At 47.0% G+C, this 17,266-nt stretch overlaps 1 protein-coding gene across 1 annotated transcript in view; it reads right to left on the bottom strand.

Moving 5' to 3' along the window:
* The window catches only part of LOC310781920 (protein NLRC3-like), a 201,963-nt gene that overhangs the window by 143,070 nt on the left and 41,627 nt on the right, over nt 1–17,266 (bottom strand). The window lies entirely within an intron of this gene.

The following is a 17,266-nucleotide window of genomic DNA, read 5'->3' on the forward strand; positions in this document are numbered from 1 at the left end:
GAGCGCTCCCCTCTGGCTCTCTCCCTCCCGTCTGGCTCTCTCCTCTTTCACCCTTCTCTGTGTCACCTCTCTCCCTCTCTCCTCAGTCTGACAGGCACAATACCGACTGTCTCTGACTCCCTCGCTCAGAGTCCCATAGAAAAAATAAGCTGTAACTTCACTGCAATGTGAATGTCCCAACATGCATTGTGTTTCTCCATTTCGCTACTAAATAGCAAACCAAATGAGCCGAAAACCTATATTAACTCATTCTCTGCCAGGGTCATTTCGGTCTGTGTGCTCCCAGTGCCAGGATTTTGAGCATATTTCCTGATTTTCCAGGACCCACAGAATATTCTGTGCTAGGAATACAATTACACAACATATCTCACAATAAAGCAGAGACTCTCTTCTTACCCCTTGTAAAAAACTGAAACTCGACCATGTTTCCTTGTTTAGTTACAAGCAGTGGAAGTTAGCTTGTTTTCACTAAAAATGCCCTCCTTTGTAACAGAAATAGGAGAAAAATAGGTTTTTAGTGAATGACACCGTTTCAAGCAGAACTCTCTTTTGAGCCTTTTATTTTTTGCCTCAGTGACACATCAGACATATACAGTATGTGTTTTCCCAAATAAAAAAATAAAAAATAAAAAATAAGGTAATGTATTTTACAGTTGCCATGTGGATTTTTAGCTTAGCTTGATAAAAGCATAAACAAATGGAACGAACCCTGTGGTCACACTCACACACTCTCTCTCTCTCTCTCTCTCTCTCTCTCTCACACACACACACACACACACACACACACACACACACACACACACAGGAATAACGAGTGCTGTAACGTTACCTGCTGTCACGTTACCTCTCATAACTAACGTTAGCACAGAAGATCACACAATAGCTACGTTAGTGCTGTAAACTTTGAAATGTTTATGTGACACATGTTTCGCCTTGGTTGCTGGGGACGGGTGTGTGACGCGGTTTGACGCGTTTGACGTATCCATGTGATTCCCCTTCCCTTGAGTGTGACAGAGCTCTCAAGCTGGCAAGCTGGCAAGAGGAAACGTGAAGCGAGTCATGCCGGCGGCATAAGTTATAAACAATGCGTGACAATTATACTCGAATGTTGTGTGTGATCATTTCATCTCAAACGCGATACAAAAAATAGGCTACTTTTTACCATCGTCATCGCTCCAAGTGGCACCCATTTCTCCTCCTCCGATTCATCCGTGTCAGAACGCTGTGAAGGGGAGCCTTCGTAGCAACAACAAAAACGCTGGCGTCTTCCTCGCCATCGTCGCCAGCCGAGAACTCTGGATCGGACTCTGTTTCGACCACAGGCTCCACCCATAAATACTAAACTAGCGGGTTGCTTTTATCAGTTTGACTTGAAACAATGTCACAGGCTGGGAAAGTGTCTGATGTAATGTAAACAGCCAAAACATGAAAGTACGTCCGAGTACGTCTTTGGCACAGAACGCCATTGTAAAAAGTACGTCCGAGTACGTCTTTGGCAGAGAATGAGTTAAGGGAGGATCTAAATAATGTGTAATGGTAAGACAACCTCCAATTGTAGAACATTTCAATATTGGACCAAATAAAACATCGAAATGAAAACACCACCCTATTTGAAACATATATGTCCTACTGGGGCTATAAATATCCCTTGTCGATTTAACGTGATTTAGATAAGTGACAGCGGAACGCGCTTCGGAAGCTTCTACTGTCATCTGCTATACTGTGATGTCCGCTCCAATAACTTGGCCCTACTCCACATTTAGTTTTACAATAAAAACACATTTATGCAATGACTTTACATAATGTAGGCTATATTTATGTGCATCATCCTTCCTGCAGCAGGCGAGAGAAAATGATATCTTTCTGGACAAACTTTCACCAATCTAATAGGCTATATTTTTCTAGCTGATGCGTTTAGAACACTATTTTCACTTTGATCTTGCTATAGTGTAGCGTTTTTACATGCTTGCAGTATTTCAACTGCAGTTATATTGGTTTGAGAAGCATCATAATATGGAATAATAGCCGATATATGGAGACAGACGGGATGAAGGGAGGTGGTGGGGGGGGGGGGGGGGGGATCAGAGGCTTGGGTTTCGTCTGGTTTTGCTGGACCACTGGAATGGAGCTTAAAAGGCAAGCATGCGATTCGTTTATTGCACTTATCCAATGAACTGACGGTGCATAATTTTACGCTTAAAAGGCGTGGTTGTAATGGTTGAGGCTGCGTCTAGCGCCAAGACCAAGATATCAAGTGCGCTGGTCCACGCCCACTGATTTGCGCTGCGCCAGGCGCTCGGCCTAGAAACAGCGCCGATGCAACGATAGGGACCACAGTCTTCAACCGCACGCACGCACACGCTCCGTGTTTTTGGTTAATTTTGTTAGGGTTCTTCCGTTTTTGATGGCCTGTTTAATTTGGGGAAAGTTTATTTTGTTGGTTTGGGTTTGATTTAGTTTTACGATGCAAAGCCAACACCAAGCAGTTTGCCTCATTTGTTCACTCAAACAACAATAGCCTACACTACATAATGCTACCAGCCAAACCACCACCTGCTCAACGACCCGTATCACCCTGAAAGAAGATCAACAACAGTGAGTAACCTAGCTAACCAAACACGAGTGCTGTGCGAGTTGAACGTATCAAGTCATGGCGTCTGTGGGCGGCTCTTTACATTAAGCCGTAATAGTCTGTCTGTCTGTCTCTTTCACTCACACACACACACACACACACTAGGGGTGGGGAAAAAAATCGATTCACTTAAGTATCGCGATTTTTAACGTCACGATTTTTTGAATCAATCTTTTATTCCAGAATCGATAATCGCATTTTTTTCTGTTTATGTATGAAATGTTACCACTTTCATCCAGCGCTTCCCTCTGCTCCGTGGCTCATACAGCCAATCATGTACCTTGTTAGTACAAGTGACACGGAAACAGCCAATAATTTAACAGACAAACTCCGAGTGCACCCGCCCCATGACCCGCCCCCACTCACACTTGAGGCTATGAGGCTATGGGAAGGGATACATTTAACAACACACCTTCCTTCATCGAAGTGGAGGGAAAATCTATAACAAAACCTATAGAAATAGCAAATTACTTTAATAATTTTTTTACTAATAAAGTACAAACTATTCGAAATCAGATGAGATCTGTGGATGGGAGACTCTCCGAATCGATAATAAAGAATAAGATTATGAACGACAAAGAATGCAGTTTTGAATTCATGAATATTAATGTAAATGAGGTCCAAAATCTTCTGCTTAACATAAAATCTGACAAGCCATGCGGTTTTGACAATCTTGATGCCAGATTACTTCAGCTGGCGGCTAAGTTCATTTCAGAACCTTTGTGTCACATATTTAATGTATGTTTTGAGCAAGGTGTGTTTCCACAGTCCTGGAAGATAGTGAAGGTCACTCCGCTGTCAAAAAACAGCAGGGAGTCCTTCACAGGACCAAACAATAGGCCTGTGAACATAGTGGTCCCTATCGTTGCATCGGCGCTGTTTCTAGGCCGAGCGCCTGGCGCAGCCCAAATCAGTGGGCGTGGACCAGCGCACTTGATATCTTGGTCTTGGCGCTAGATGCAGCCTCAACCATTACAACCACGCCTTTTAAGCGTAAAATTATGCACCGTCAGTTCATTGGATAAGTGCAATAAACGAATCGCATGCTTGCCTTTTAAGCTCCATTCCAGTGGTCCAGCAAAACCAGAGAAACCCAAGCCTCTGATCCCCCCCCCCCCCCCCCACCTCCCTTCATCCCGTCTGTCTCCATATATCGGCTATTATTCCATATTATGATGCTTCTCAAACCAATATAACTGCAGTTGAAATACTGCAAGCATGTAAAAACGCTACACTATAGCAAGATCAAAGTGAAAATAATGTTCTAAACGCATCAGCTAGAAAAATATAGCCTATTAGATTGGTGAAAGTTTGTCCAGAAAGATATCATTTTCTCTCGCCTGCTGCAGGAAGGATGATGCACATAAATATAGCCTACATTATGTAAAGTCATTGCATAAATGTGTTTTTATTGTAAAACTAAATGTGGAGTAGGGCCAAGTTATTGGAGCGGACATCCCAGTATAGCAGATGACAGTAGAAGCTTCCGAAGCGCGTTCCGCTGTCACTTATCTAAATCACGTTAAATCGACAAGGGATATTTATAGCCCCAGTAGGACATATATGTTTCAAATAGGGTGGTGTTTTCATTTCGATGTTTTATTTGGTCCAATATTGAAATGTTCTACAATTGGAGGTTGTCTTACCATTACACATTATTTAGATCCTCCCTTAATATAGGTTTTCGGCTCATTTGGTTGCTATTTAGTAGCGAAATGGAGAAACACAATGCATCTTGGGACATTCACATTGCAGTGAAGTTACAGCTTATTTTTTCTATGGGACTCTGAGCGAGGGAGTCAGAGACAGTCGGTATTGTGCCTGTCAGACTGAGGAGAGAGGGAGAGAGGTGACACAGAGAAGGGTGAAAGAGGAGAGAGCCAGAGGGGAGGGAGAGAGCCAGAGGGGAGCGCTCCGCCAACTGGCCCACTGAATAGGCCTGCTTTTCAAAGGCGCAAGGCGCTAAATTAACGCCAGGTCGGAAGATAGCAGTACGCCGGTATTTAGCGCCGACACACCCACTTTGGCCCATTCTGGGACTGCGCCACGCCCATTCGGCCTAAAGCGCATTTGGCAGCCTAAAGCCATATTGATATCGTCCCAAAACAGGCGCAAGGCACGTTTTTTTGCGTTTAAGGCACGTTTTAGCGCCGAAGGCTTGTGGGAGAATAGGGCCCAGTGCCTGTATTAAGCAAACTGTTTGAAAAAATTATATACATGCAGGTACAAGTATATTTTGAATCAAACAACATTAACTCAGAACACCAGCACGCATACAAGACCGGCTATTCCACTGGCACAGCACTCACATCACTTACTGACAACTGGCTTAAACATATAGACAAGAAGTCAATGGTCGGTGCTGTACTTCTGGACTTTAGCGCAGCGTTTGACATTATTGATCATGAGCTTCTGCTGATGAAACTTGCAGCATATAAATTCAAAGAAAGCTCCATTAAGTTGTTGAGAAATGATTTGGTAAGTAGGTTACAATGCGTAATGTTCAATGGTACACTGTCAGAGATGAGGAACCTCCATGCTGGAGTGCCTCAAGGAAGTTGCCTTGGTCCATTACTGTATTCCATTTTTGTGAACGATTTACCTCTGATTCTGAATAATGCAGCAATGGAGATCTTTGCAGACGACACTACCATGTACGTAGTGGCAAAGAATCCTGAGTCTGTTAATAAAATGCTGCAGGATGAGTTAAAGATTGTGTCAAACTGGGTAAGTGAAAATAAGTTAAAGTTAAATGTTGGGAAAACCAAGAGTATAATGATTGCATCCAAATACACATTAACTCATTCACCGCCAAATACGTCTTTGACGTGTTATCAGAAATAGCCATCCACGCCAAAGACGTGTTTGACGTGTTTTTGGTTTTATTAGAGCAGCGCGTGCAGCAAACACTTTCCCAGCCTCTGACATGTCATCTGGTCCCTATCCTCAAAGGGTAGCCGACAACACGCGATCAAACACATACCGCAGCTGTTGTTTTGAAATTGAGCAAGAGGAAAAGCAGAAAACGGGTAACGCTTCCTTGTGCAGACAGGAGAAACGCCATTGAAACGCGCCTCGGCGCGCTGCACGAGCTGGAGTCGCCTTCCTCTGTGCCAGCCGGGAGAAAACGGGAGAAAGTAATCAAGAGATGTGTTTGATCATCGGAGGAATGAGGAAATGATCGATCAGTTTGCGAGGGCGGTGAGGACGTGTTGAATAGCCGAGGGGAAAACGGGAACGATCAGATAGCAGGGAGGATATGACAGGGAGACATGGACGAGGACTGGTGGACCAGAACAAAACAAAATAAACACACAAGGCAGAAGTGGCAGTCACAGCAGCCCGCTGTCCTTTCTCAAGAGCTATTCAGTTGGTTCATGAAATCGCTGGGCTGCGTGCCCTCCAGTGTTGCTCCTGGCCAATCCCAGCGCCACAGGGCGTGGTTATTGCTTATCCTATGTGGGGTTAGAAATCTAAAAGGGGGATCGTGTGTGTGTGTGTGTGTGTGTGTGTCTGTCTGTCTGTCTGTCTGTCTGTCGGTGTGTCTGTCTGTCTGTCTGTCTGTCTGTCTGTCTGTCTGCACACTCACTCACACCGAGTAAACTGTATTGTTGAATGTAAAAAAAAAGCACTTCATGTGTATATATATATATATATATATATTTTTTTTTTTTGTCATTTGTGTCCTAACGAATAATATTTACATGTCTGATGTCAATACAGTTCAAAATAAAAGAATTGAGAGTGAGTTCTGCCTGAGATTGTGCCCTTTTACAAAAATTGCCTTTTCTCCTGTTTATTTTCCCAGGGAGACCTTTTGGGGGAAAACAGGGTGTATATAAATGGCTATAAGTAGAGTACAGAACATGCTAAAAGCTCACTTTTTTTTCCTGGTGAACCCAGAGACGTACATCTTCATTTTGAGGTATTGCAAATCACTCTGGTGCTAATAGATAATTTACTGTGGGTCTTGAAAGATGACCAACAATTATGAAAATCTTTGGCCTGTGCTAAATATTGGCAGTCCTAAACTGGCCCTGAATGAGTTAAGAACAAATCCAAAACTACATCTTACTAGGCATGGGTCGATTTCGGGTTTTACCGGTTCGGTTCGGTGTACGAGCCCAAACCGGTTTGATCACGTGCGAACCGAAAAAACCTAAAAAACAAAAACAAAAAAAAACCTAAAAAAAAAATTGCCAGTCCATTCTGATTGCACTATTGTTCGTATTAGCCTCTTCTCAAGTTGCACTAGTATGCAAAAGTCTTATTTTGTTTATTATGTTGATGTTTGAAGAAAAGTTAAGCTGAATAGTTATGATAAATAAATACAGGGTGTGTTTGTTACACAGGTGTCCTGCTTCTTTTTATTCAGTATCATTGCTGGTTGACAATACCAGCTTAGAGGTGTATTATCGCTATCAGGTGGACTGAAGTTGCACTACAGACAGTTATGGGCCACACTCGGGAGCCCTGCTTAACACATTGAGTGCCAGCCGTTTTTTCAATCCTGTAGGTAAGTTGTGCCAGGTTTTTTTTTGAGGATTCTGGCTCATTTTACAAGAGCCGAGGATTCTTTTCTGTTAAGACTTCGTGAACACCAATCATCTAAAAATAACTAATAGAATGTGTGCTTTCTCTGTCTAAAAGAGTTAGTTTGCAGAGTTAGTAGTTATGTAGATATTAGCCGTTGAGTACAGCATGGTTTTAGCGTCTGAGACAGGAAGCTGAGATAATCGCAGTTTTGTGAAATTCAATCAAACAGGCAGAACAGTCACCTGCCTGTGATTATGGGTGCCCTTGGGCAAGTCTGTATACTGTATTGTGTGTGTGTGTGTGTGTGTGTGTGTGTGTGTGTTCGCGCGTTGCTCCGCGGCTCTGAGAGGAAGAGATCTCTGTCCGTTCTTTGCCCCCACAGCGTGTCTGTCTCCCACTCTGTGTGCTCTCTCTCTCTCTCTCTCTCTCTCTCTCTCCTCTCTCTCTCTCTCTCTCCTCTCTCTCTCTCTCTCTCTCTCTCCTCTCTCTCTCTCTCAGGACTAGAGAGAGAGAGAGAGAGAGAGAGAGAGAGTGTGTGTGTGTCTCCAAACTCCTCCCTCCGTCTGTGCTGCGGAGGGAGGAGGCTCCGCGGCCGCTTTCGGGCAGTCTGGACTGTGGACTGGCTCGTTCGTTTCTTGAGGTGTCGGCTGAGAGCTTTGAAGAAGCTTTTGCGATTCTGGTCTTATTTATGCGCAAAGGTACTCGAGTGTGTGTGTGTGTGCGCGCGCGCGCGCGCGTGTGTGTTTTGTGTGTGTGTGTGTGTGTGTGTGTGTGAAATCGAAAGAGTTTTCGCCCAGCTATTTCCTTGAACATTAGACTGGCTTTCTGCAGCGGACCCGTGGCTGTGGCTTTCTCTCTGTCTTGGGAGAGAACTGTCGCCACTTAGTGGTCGGTAAAATAGATTATACACATTCTCTTCCTCCAATATTGATATAGAAGACGTAAAAGGGGTTGATTGATGTCCCACCGTCAAAAAAAGAAAATGTTTATGTAAGACGAGATATCTTGTCTTTGGCACTCAACGGTCGGATTATGTAAGCCGAGATATCTCGTCCATGGCACTCAAGGTGTTAAAAAAAATAAAAAAAAATAAAATTAAAATGAATTACAAAAAAAATCGGTATACCGGTTCGATCCGGTTTAGACGGCAATATCGAACCGGTTTTAAAATTTTCAAACCGACCAGCCCTACATCTTACTCTGGATAGTGATGATATCGAACAGGTCAGAGATGCTGAATTATTGGGGGTGGTAATTGATGAAACGCTTTCTTGGTCAAAACAAATTAATTGCATGGTATCTAGAATGAGCAGCACTACTTCAATGATCAGAAGGTGTGCTAATCTGATGTTGACTCGTAGTACAGCTAAACTGGTGACTCAATCTTTAGTCTTATCCCGCCTAGACTACTGCCCAACAGTATGGTCTAGTGCCTCTAAACAAGACCTGGCCAAACTCCAGCTGGCCCAGAACAGGGCGGCACGCCTCACTCTCCGCTGCTCTATGAGGAGCAGTGTAGAGGGGATGCATGCCGCACTGTCATGGATCAAAGTGGAACAAAGAATAGCATGCAGCTTGGTAACCTTTCTGTTTAACATCTGGAACACTGGGAAACCACAGGGCTTACATTCACAACTGTACCCCACTAAGAGTAGACATGGCTATACTACAAGACAGGCAGTAGATGCTCAATTCACTCTACCTCTACCAAAAACCAATGCTCTGAAAAGAACGGTAATGTATAGAGCAGTTGCGTATTGGAATAATCTACCTAGTAATATAACGGTGGCAAGTAACACATTTTTGTTTAAAAAAAGTTAAAACATGCAGTGATGAATAATGTGATAACTTTGGGTTATTAATTATTGTACACATATGTTAAATTGTATTGAATTGTACTGCAATATGCTATGTTATATTATATAACACTACACTGTACTAATTCATGAACTTCTAAAAATGTTTGATTTGTAATAGAGTGAGGTGATTCACTCTCTTTTTGTCTTTGTTGTTATAATTATCAACTTGTCGACAATGTTACCGTATTATGTTTTTTTATGTTATGTGTTTGGACCCCAGGAAGAGTAGTCTCACCTTGGTGCAGACTAATGGGGATCCACAATAAACAATAAACAATAAACACACAGCTCCAGATCCACAGATCCAGAGCTGAGAGTCCCGACATGCAGCACTGTCGAGTTGCAGCAAAATAGACAGTTTGTGTTGTACTCTGAAAGGGTTTCCCCCCCTTGAATCAAATTGTACATTATCAGCTTTATTTTAGCATGCAAAAGTAGCGCGAGACCCATTCCTGGCTAATGATCGAGTCTCGCATTTTGGTCCTCCGCTGACGCCACTTGTTTGATCTCACCCGGCGTTACAAAGAATTTGATGTGGGAGAGTTTCAATTCGTGTTAACGTAACGTGTTAACATGTGTTCTATTAATAAGCGCCCGGGAAATTAACGTTAATGTTAAGACACCAATTTCACAAATACGGACGTCTGCAACGTTACTTTACGGAATGCGGGGCACCCGCAGCTCAATTCACTTCTGTAAGCAGAGACAAAGTTGAACTGTTGGAAAGGTTTTACTTGTACTTTGGGACAGGAATAACTCATTGTGTCATCTATTGAGCACACAGCTTATATGACTGTAGAAACGGTCCATAATGGCCCACCGTCAGGCCTGTTCTTGGGGCAGTCGATGCCTACCAGCCGGCGCGCCAAGGACGCAATGATGATGACATCATCAACGATGACAATGATGTCATAGCATAGAGTTCACCTGTGAGGTCATCGGCGATGTCAGACATAGCACCGATGATGTCATGGTTCCCTTGAGCGTTGTGACATCACCAATGACGTGATGTCATGCACCGGAACGCGACCATATAAACGGGTGTTCCGTGACGCTACACCTGATCCGAGAGATTCCTGCTTGATTCCTTCCTGAGATTCCTTCTACTTCCATACATCTTCAGGTATTCCTACCCTAATAATGTCAACCATTAGCACAACTAATCCCGAACCCGAATTGAACCCCTGCTGTCTTACAACCAGCCAGGCCCTGCTGACCAACTGCCTGCTTACACACAGGTCAACAGTGGTAATTCAATCGCGTCCCAGGACCGACACGTCGGTCCCTATCTCCATCTCCGTGATTCTGATCGATCACAGCCCGTGAGCCTTCATCCACGATCCAGCACACTTCACGAGGCAAGCCCAGAAGCTTTGCCCCCAGCAAGCCAACAAGCTTCGCTACAATTTGGTCCTTCGAGCGGATCAGAGGACTTGCGACGCTCAGAGATGGAGCAGAAGTCAGGTGAGCTCGCCCTGGTCACGGCACCTCCCCGACCAGAGGAGCAACCCTTCCCCCACCAGATCGAATCTGGATACCGCAGAGTATCCAGGGTTCGGAGTAGTACTAAAGGGCCAGACCCCTACACTCCCACCAGAAGATCCACCAGGGGCAGGAACTCATCCGCAGCCACCACCGACTCCCTGCTCAGGCAGACCAGGCAAGGGCCGATCTCCTAGCTCGAGAAAAGGCTAAGTTCGATGCTACGATCGTGCGCCAAAGGGAGACCAACCAGGACATCACTGAATACTTCAAGGAATCCCAACGCACTGGCAGGTCCCATCAAGCTGGCCACCAGTCAAGTCGGGACAGGTCAGGTCATGGAGGCTTGACCTATGACGACAGAGACGTCCATGTATCCCGCAGCCCTAACAGGCGCAGGAGTCACCATCATCAGGGCGCAAGCCATCATGACGGAATATCTTCGGCCCAGGCCCTCGCCTATGACCCGGAGACCCCAGGCCGGTATGGGTCAGCCCGGTACCAAGGGGTCCGGCCCCCTTCCCGAGCAGAGCCTCGGTCGAGGAGCCCCAGTCACTCTCACTATCATAGCGCCAGCAGTTACTGCAGTCACCATAGTGCATCGCGACACTCTAGCGCCAGCTCACGGTCAACCGTACGCGCCCACGCGTATTCCTCAGCCCAAGCGGCAGCTTACGAGGAATACAAGGCACTATTGGCGACCGAGAGCCTTCGCCGCCAACACGCGGAGGAGGAGGAAGCCGATGAGGAGTACGACCGGCTGAACGAGCAAACCAGAGCGGCGAGGCGGGCCCTAGAAGAGGCCCAAGCAGAGGCCCAACAGGCCCAAGAGGAGGCCCTCCAAGCTAGAGAGCGGATCACCCGCCGCCTGGAGAGAAGCCGACACCTGCGGCAAGCTGAGCTGGCCCACCACGAGGCCCGGGTTCGTGCCCGGCTGCAAGTCGAGCAGGAGCACGTAGCAGCCCGGCCTCGCGCCTGTCTGCTTGCCGGGGACCTGGCAGTTCCACCTGTGCCTCTCACCTCCCACGACCAGGGTCAGGTCAGCACGGCGGCTCCAGAGCCAACGACCCAAACTACGGAACCCACTGTTCCAGTGCCAATGCCACCAACACTCCCACCTAGGACAGAGGTCGCCGACCCTGAGCATGCAATACAGTGCAACGGGGCGGCCGACCCCGCCACTGCGATACCCCACACTCAGGTAGGCACGGCGAACGTTGGGACCAACAGCACAGGGCACAGCCAGCCGGACGGCGTCAATCATTCCCACAAGATAGCTGTACACGACAGCCGGGACCCCCCCCCAGAGGACGGGACCAGCCATCTCAATTACCTATTCCCAGAATTCACCTCCTGGCCCTGCCCGGGCTCATGGAGACAACTCCAGCCAAGGTCTCCAGGGAGGCCAACAAGTCCGAGCAAGTGGAGCAAGTGGACATGCCTTTGCGGACGCCGAGGCAGGAGCCCCAGATGCTTCACGGGGCGGCCGTCTCCCTCATCGTCTCGCCGGCAATTGGCCCAGAGCAGACCTATTGCACCGATAGAGCCTTTACGGAACCAAACCTTGGTCTAGGCGAGCAACCTTACCCCATCACTGCCCTGCAGCAGAAATCCCGCCCGAGGAATTTGCCCCTCCATCAGTTCGGGAGGATCCATCTTATCCTGCTCATACAGCACCTATGGAAATGGGAACCAGGCTGGGATGATCCAGTCCTACCTGAGACATTCCTGCAGGCCTGGGAAGAGTGGGGGGACGGACCACCTCTTCTCAGCCCAGATCGCTGGCCAAAGACACCCCGACTCCCCACGACCGCGGATAAGAGCGAGGAGTTGAAGCCAAGTTACGGTGGCCTCAGGTCGGCTCCCCCCAAGCCGGAGGAGTGCACGACCGTCGGTGCCCTCAGTGAGGATGCCACACCGGCGCTCCACGGGGCGGCCAACGAGACACTAGGGGCAGAGGCCTCCCTCCAACGAGGGCAGACAAACTGCTTCCTCACCGACCCTACGCCGCTGAGGTTCCTCGACTGGAAACTCAAGCCACCAGAACCAGAGGCTCCTCACTACCGCAGTAGCTGGGTAGGATGGGTAGGATGGGTAGACCCCTGGCTCCTGAGCGGCTCCCGCACTGACCTCACGCCGCTGAGTTTCATCAACTGGAAGCTCAAGCCCCCAGAGGCCATTACAGCTCGCTACTGCAGTAGGATCCCACACACATCCTGGCCAACGACGACAGTCACCAAATCTTGGCTCTTGTGATGTACGGGACTGGACAACGGCGCGCGGACCCGTGCCTACACCCGGCTGGTGGCCAGGCGGACCACAGCCCCCCTCACTCCCAGAATAATCAACCAAGCCCTGCCTATACCAGGTGGGACTGGAGGGCCATTCCGGCCATTTCTGGAAGAATACAGATTCCCCACAGGAATCTGGGAGCGGCTGTAGAAACGGTCCATAATGGCCCACCGTCTGGCCTGTTCTTGGGGCAGTCGATGCCTACCAGCCGGCGCGCCAAGGACGTAATGATGATGACATCATCAATGATGACAATGATGTCATAGCATAGAGTTCACCTGTGAGGTCATCGGCGATGTCAGACATAGCACCGATGATGTCATGGTTCCCTCGAGCGTTGTGACATCACCAATGACGTGATGTCATGCACCGGAACGCGACCATATAAACGGGTGTTCCGTGACGCTACACCTGATCCGAGAGATTCCTGCTTGATTCCTTCCTGAGATTCCTTCTACTTCCATACATCTTCAGGTATTCCTACCCTAATAATGTCAACCATTAGCACAACTAATCCCGAACCCGAATTGAACCCCTGCTGTCTTACAACCAGCCAGGCCCTGCTGACCAACTGCCTTACACACAGACAGGTCAACAGTGGTAATTCAATCGCGTCCCAGGACCGACACGTCGGTCCCTATCTCCATCTCCGTGATTCTGATCCATCACAGCCCGTGAGCCTTCATCCACGATCCAGCACACTTCACGAGGCAAGCCCAGAAGCTTTGCCCCCAGCAAGCCAACAAGCTTCGCTACAATGACTTTATGTCTTCTGCTTGGGCGGGGTCTTGATGCGTATATAAAACTGATATGGAGAAATGTACCTGTTACGATATGGTGTTTATTAGAGCTAGATGTCGTTCCGTGAGGATATGATTAGTTGTATTTTGGATAGAGTAGATTGGAGAGGGAAAGACTGACGTCATACAAAAGGGGTGGAGTGTTGTTTTATTGAGCCCCAATAGGTTGCAGCTGTGCGGCAGCGCTCGGGAGCGTTTTGGGGTTGTGAACACGCACCACGACGAGCTAAGATGCCACGGCGGACTCTTCCAAAGGACAGAGACTCTTTTTCCACCTCACAAACACGGACCACTGGTGATGCACTTTTCCCCTAACCCCTGAACGTCCATTCTGAGAGCGGGCTGGCCGAGTTGAACAGGCGACGCAGCTGTAAGAGGGCTCGTCTGATTCAAGCACGAGCTGGTCGTAGCAACGCCAAGACGAACAACACCGTAAACATCAACGACAAGCCTTGGGTGAGCAAACATGCATGAAAACCCTAAGGTAGAATTACATTCACCCAGGTAGTCTTACTTTCACGTTAAACACACACGTAGGGAAGCGCCAGTATATGGGCTGATTAACCTTAGTGGGGAAACTAGGATGTAGTACGAGCTAGGTTAGTCTGCAGCGTAACAGTACCGCATAAGAATCGCAATATATATCGAATCGGCACCCAAGTATCGTGATAGTATCGAATCGGGAGATAAGTGAATCGGCACAGCCCTAACACACACACACACACACACACACACACACACACACACACACACACACACACACCAGTCTGACAAAGACGTGCTGGGTTTTTTGGGGGAGGATTACACAAGGCAAAGCCTGAGAGTAAAGAAACACTTCAGTGAGGTATGTGCCTCAAAACAAATATTTTGGAAGGATACTCTGTAATTATTTGAAGTGTCCATAAACTAATTACACCACAGAGTTTTGTCTTAATGGACTGTGAGACTAATTTTCTACTTTACTGCGACGTCACGTACCTGGGTTAGGAGGATAACTTACTTTAAAAATGTAATCCGATACAATCACCTGTTAAAAATTGTAATCAGTAACGTAATCCAAGTATCACAATATAAAAGTAATATAACCGATTAGTTTCCATTACTTTTGGATTACCTTTGAACAACTTGCATTTGACCACTGGAGTCCTGTATGCTTCCTCAGGAGGACATTATGTAAGGGTTAATGCACGACGAGGTGTCCATTATCAGAAATTATTGGACGACGTGGAGGCGTGAACCGTCCGAGGCGAAGCCGAGGATGGTTGCCTCCGCGAAGCCGCGCAAATATCGACTACGCCGGTCCACGCCCACTAATATGGGCTGCGCCTGGCGCTAAGCGCTAATTTAAGGCCAGTGGGACGAGAGAGCCCATAGTGTGCACACTGTGGGATATGTCACTAAACGCTTTAAAAGTGAAAATCACTGAGCAGATCCTGTTGGGTATCCACAGAGCTAACGTTTCTCTGCTGCGCTGTTTAAGTTGAAACCATATAGCCAAACCCAAACATGCTCTTAGATGGTTTAACATTAGCTAACAGACAGCATAGCCAGATTGTCAACAACACATTTTAGCGATCTTGAATTCCATGTTGGGTAACATTTATATAATCTGCTTGATAGTCTAGTTAGCGGGATGCTAACGCTAACGTAGCATTGCTAACATTACACATTAACTAACGTTACCATTGTCTGTCACATTTGAATTCCATCTGTTTTGGAGTCTGGTCCGTCTGGTCATGCCAGCGAGCTAATCCAGCTAACGAAGCAGAGAGCAGACCGCACTGACTCCTGTGTTAGTTAGCGATAATGACAATACAACTTCCAGTCGGATATTTTCAAAATAAAACAATTCTGCACAAGTATAAAGCACACAGAAGCAATTGAAAACGTCTTTTGGTATTTCCCCCTGTCTTTCTGTGTGTGCATGATGCGGGGAGTTGACAGCACGCTATGGCACACACACTCACAGGGCATACTGATGATCAGTTGTCTGTTTTTTGACAACTCAGAAGTCAGCGCCCCACCCCCCATTTAAAAAACTCAACGGATCTACACGAATCATACAAATGACCTATTGGGGATTCAGAAAGGTGAATTTCGGTGAAAGGCGACAAGTTTGCACCCGTGAAAGTAGGCTATAGTTTGTTTGTTGGGGAAACGATGAGAGGGAATCTCACCAAACCTCCCCGAGGCTAGTTTGTTGGGCCGAAGCAGAAGAAGAAGAAAGAGTGTGTGCTATAGTAAATCTAATGTAGCTCGCCACTTACCGTTGAAATTGGTAGCACGGGTAAAATTGATAGCAAAATAACAAGTGTGTAAAACTCTGCAACTCCTGCCTTTGTTCTGCGCCCCGAGGGTATCTGCATTGGGAGGTGTGTGTGTGTATGTGTGTGTGTGTTGAGGTGTGCTCATCGAAATGAAGGCAGCGTCCCAAGCGGGTGGGGTCAGGCGTATTAAAACACACCACCCCTTCGGGAAACAAGAGTGAAACTCATCCAGCGTCCCCGAGAATGAAAAGCATCCTTTCCGTTCCATGACAGACACTGAGAAACCCGTCTGTTGACCACGCGCTGCGCTGCGCACGTGGTAAAAATCACTGCGAGGAGTCAACGCAGCCTCAGCCCTTCATGCCCAACATGCTGTACAAGCTCGCAGCAAGATCCCCTCACTTTGATGACAGCGCTCCGCTGTTACGGAAGCTTGAATTTCTCAACGGCCTGGGTAACGCTTTAGATTACAGCCCGCAAATAAGCATGTAACTAGAGGGTAACAAGATCTGTACTTATAGGTTAATTACGGGGTACCACACTGTAGTTATAGTATAACTACGGGGTACAAGGAGTGAATTTAGACTGTAACTACAGGGTAACAAGATCTGTACTTAATTACGGGGTACCACACTGTATTTATAGTATAATCAGCCTGAACGTGAAAGAGAGCTTCATTAAGCTTATATTCATACTCTTACAACCCTCCTCCATAGACTTGGACAAAAGATTGGCAGGTGCAATAGGTTGTTCATAGATGAGGAAGCTACAGCAACAGTTCTATAAAAGCCTGTGAAAAGCTTAGGAAGGTGGTATGATGCAGTGCCTCCTGTGGTAGCACAGTGGAAATGAAACTCAAGAGAGGCAGTTTAACAACCTGGGAATAGAGAGCCGCAGGAACGAGTCCGGAAATCATCGATGCTAACACTCCTGGTTCTTCACTGTTTTCGGCTATGGGATTTTTGAATGGGTTTTTGGCGCTTTGATGCTTCTAATAAGGTCTCTGGGCGATGCAAGCTTAATCAAATGCGAACAAGTGTTTAGTAATATCATCTTCACACATGAGGACCACTTTTATGAGTTTTGAAGCTTTTACGTGCCGTTAAAAGGGCGGCTAGCTAGCAAATGGCTAAATGAGACTACACTGTTGAGTCGACGGGGATATATACGTCAATAACGTCATAATTTCAAAGGAGGAACACGGAAATTATCTTTCCCTCACCTGGTTCAGCCCGGGGTAATCAGTGCACAGCAGCGCACACATCAACAACAGTCCAGGTTGAGTGCTGACGTGACGTGAAAGCCTATGCGACAGTGCGTAGTTCTGGATTGGATTAGCTTGGCTCGAGCTTTTTACTTCTAGGGCTCGCATTTACGCTACAAAACTCAGGAAAGTGG

This window comes from Poromitra crassiceps, assembly GCF_964638095.1.
Source record: "Poromitra crassiceps genome assembly, chromosome: 9".
In the NCBI taxonomy this organism is placed as follows: domain Eukaryota; kingdom Metazoa; phylum Chordata; class Actinopteri; order Beryciformes; family Melamphaidae; genus Poromitra; species Poromitra crassiceps.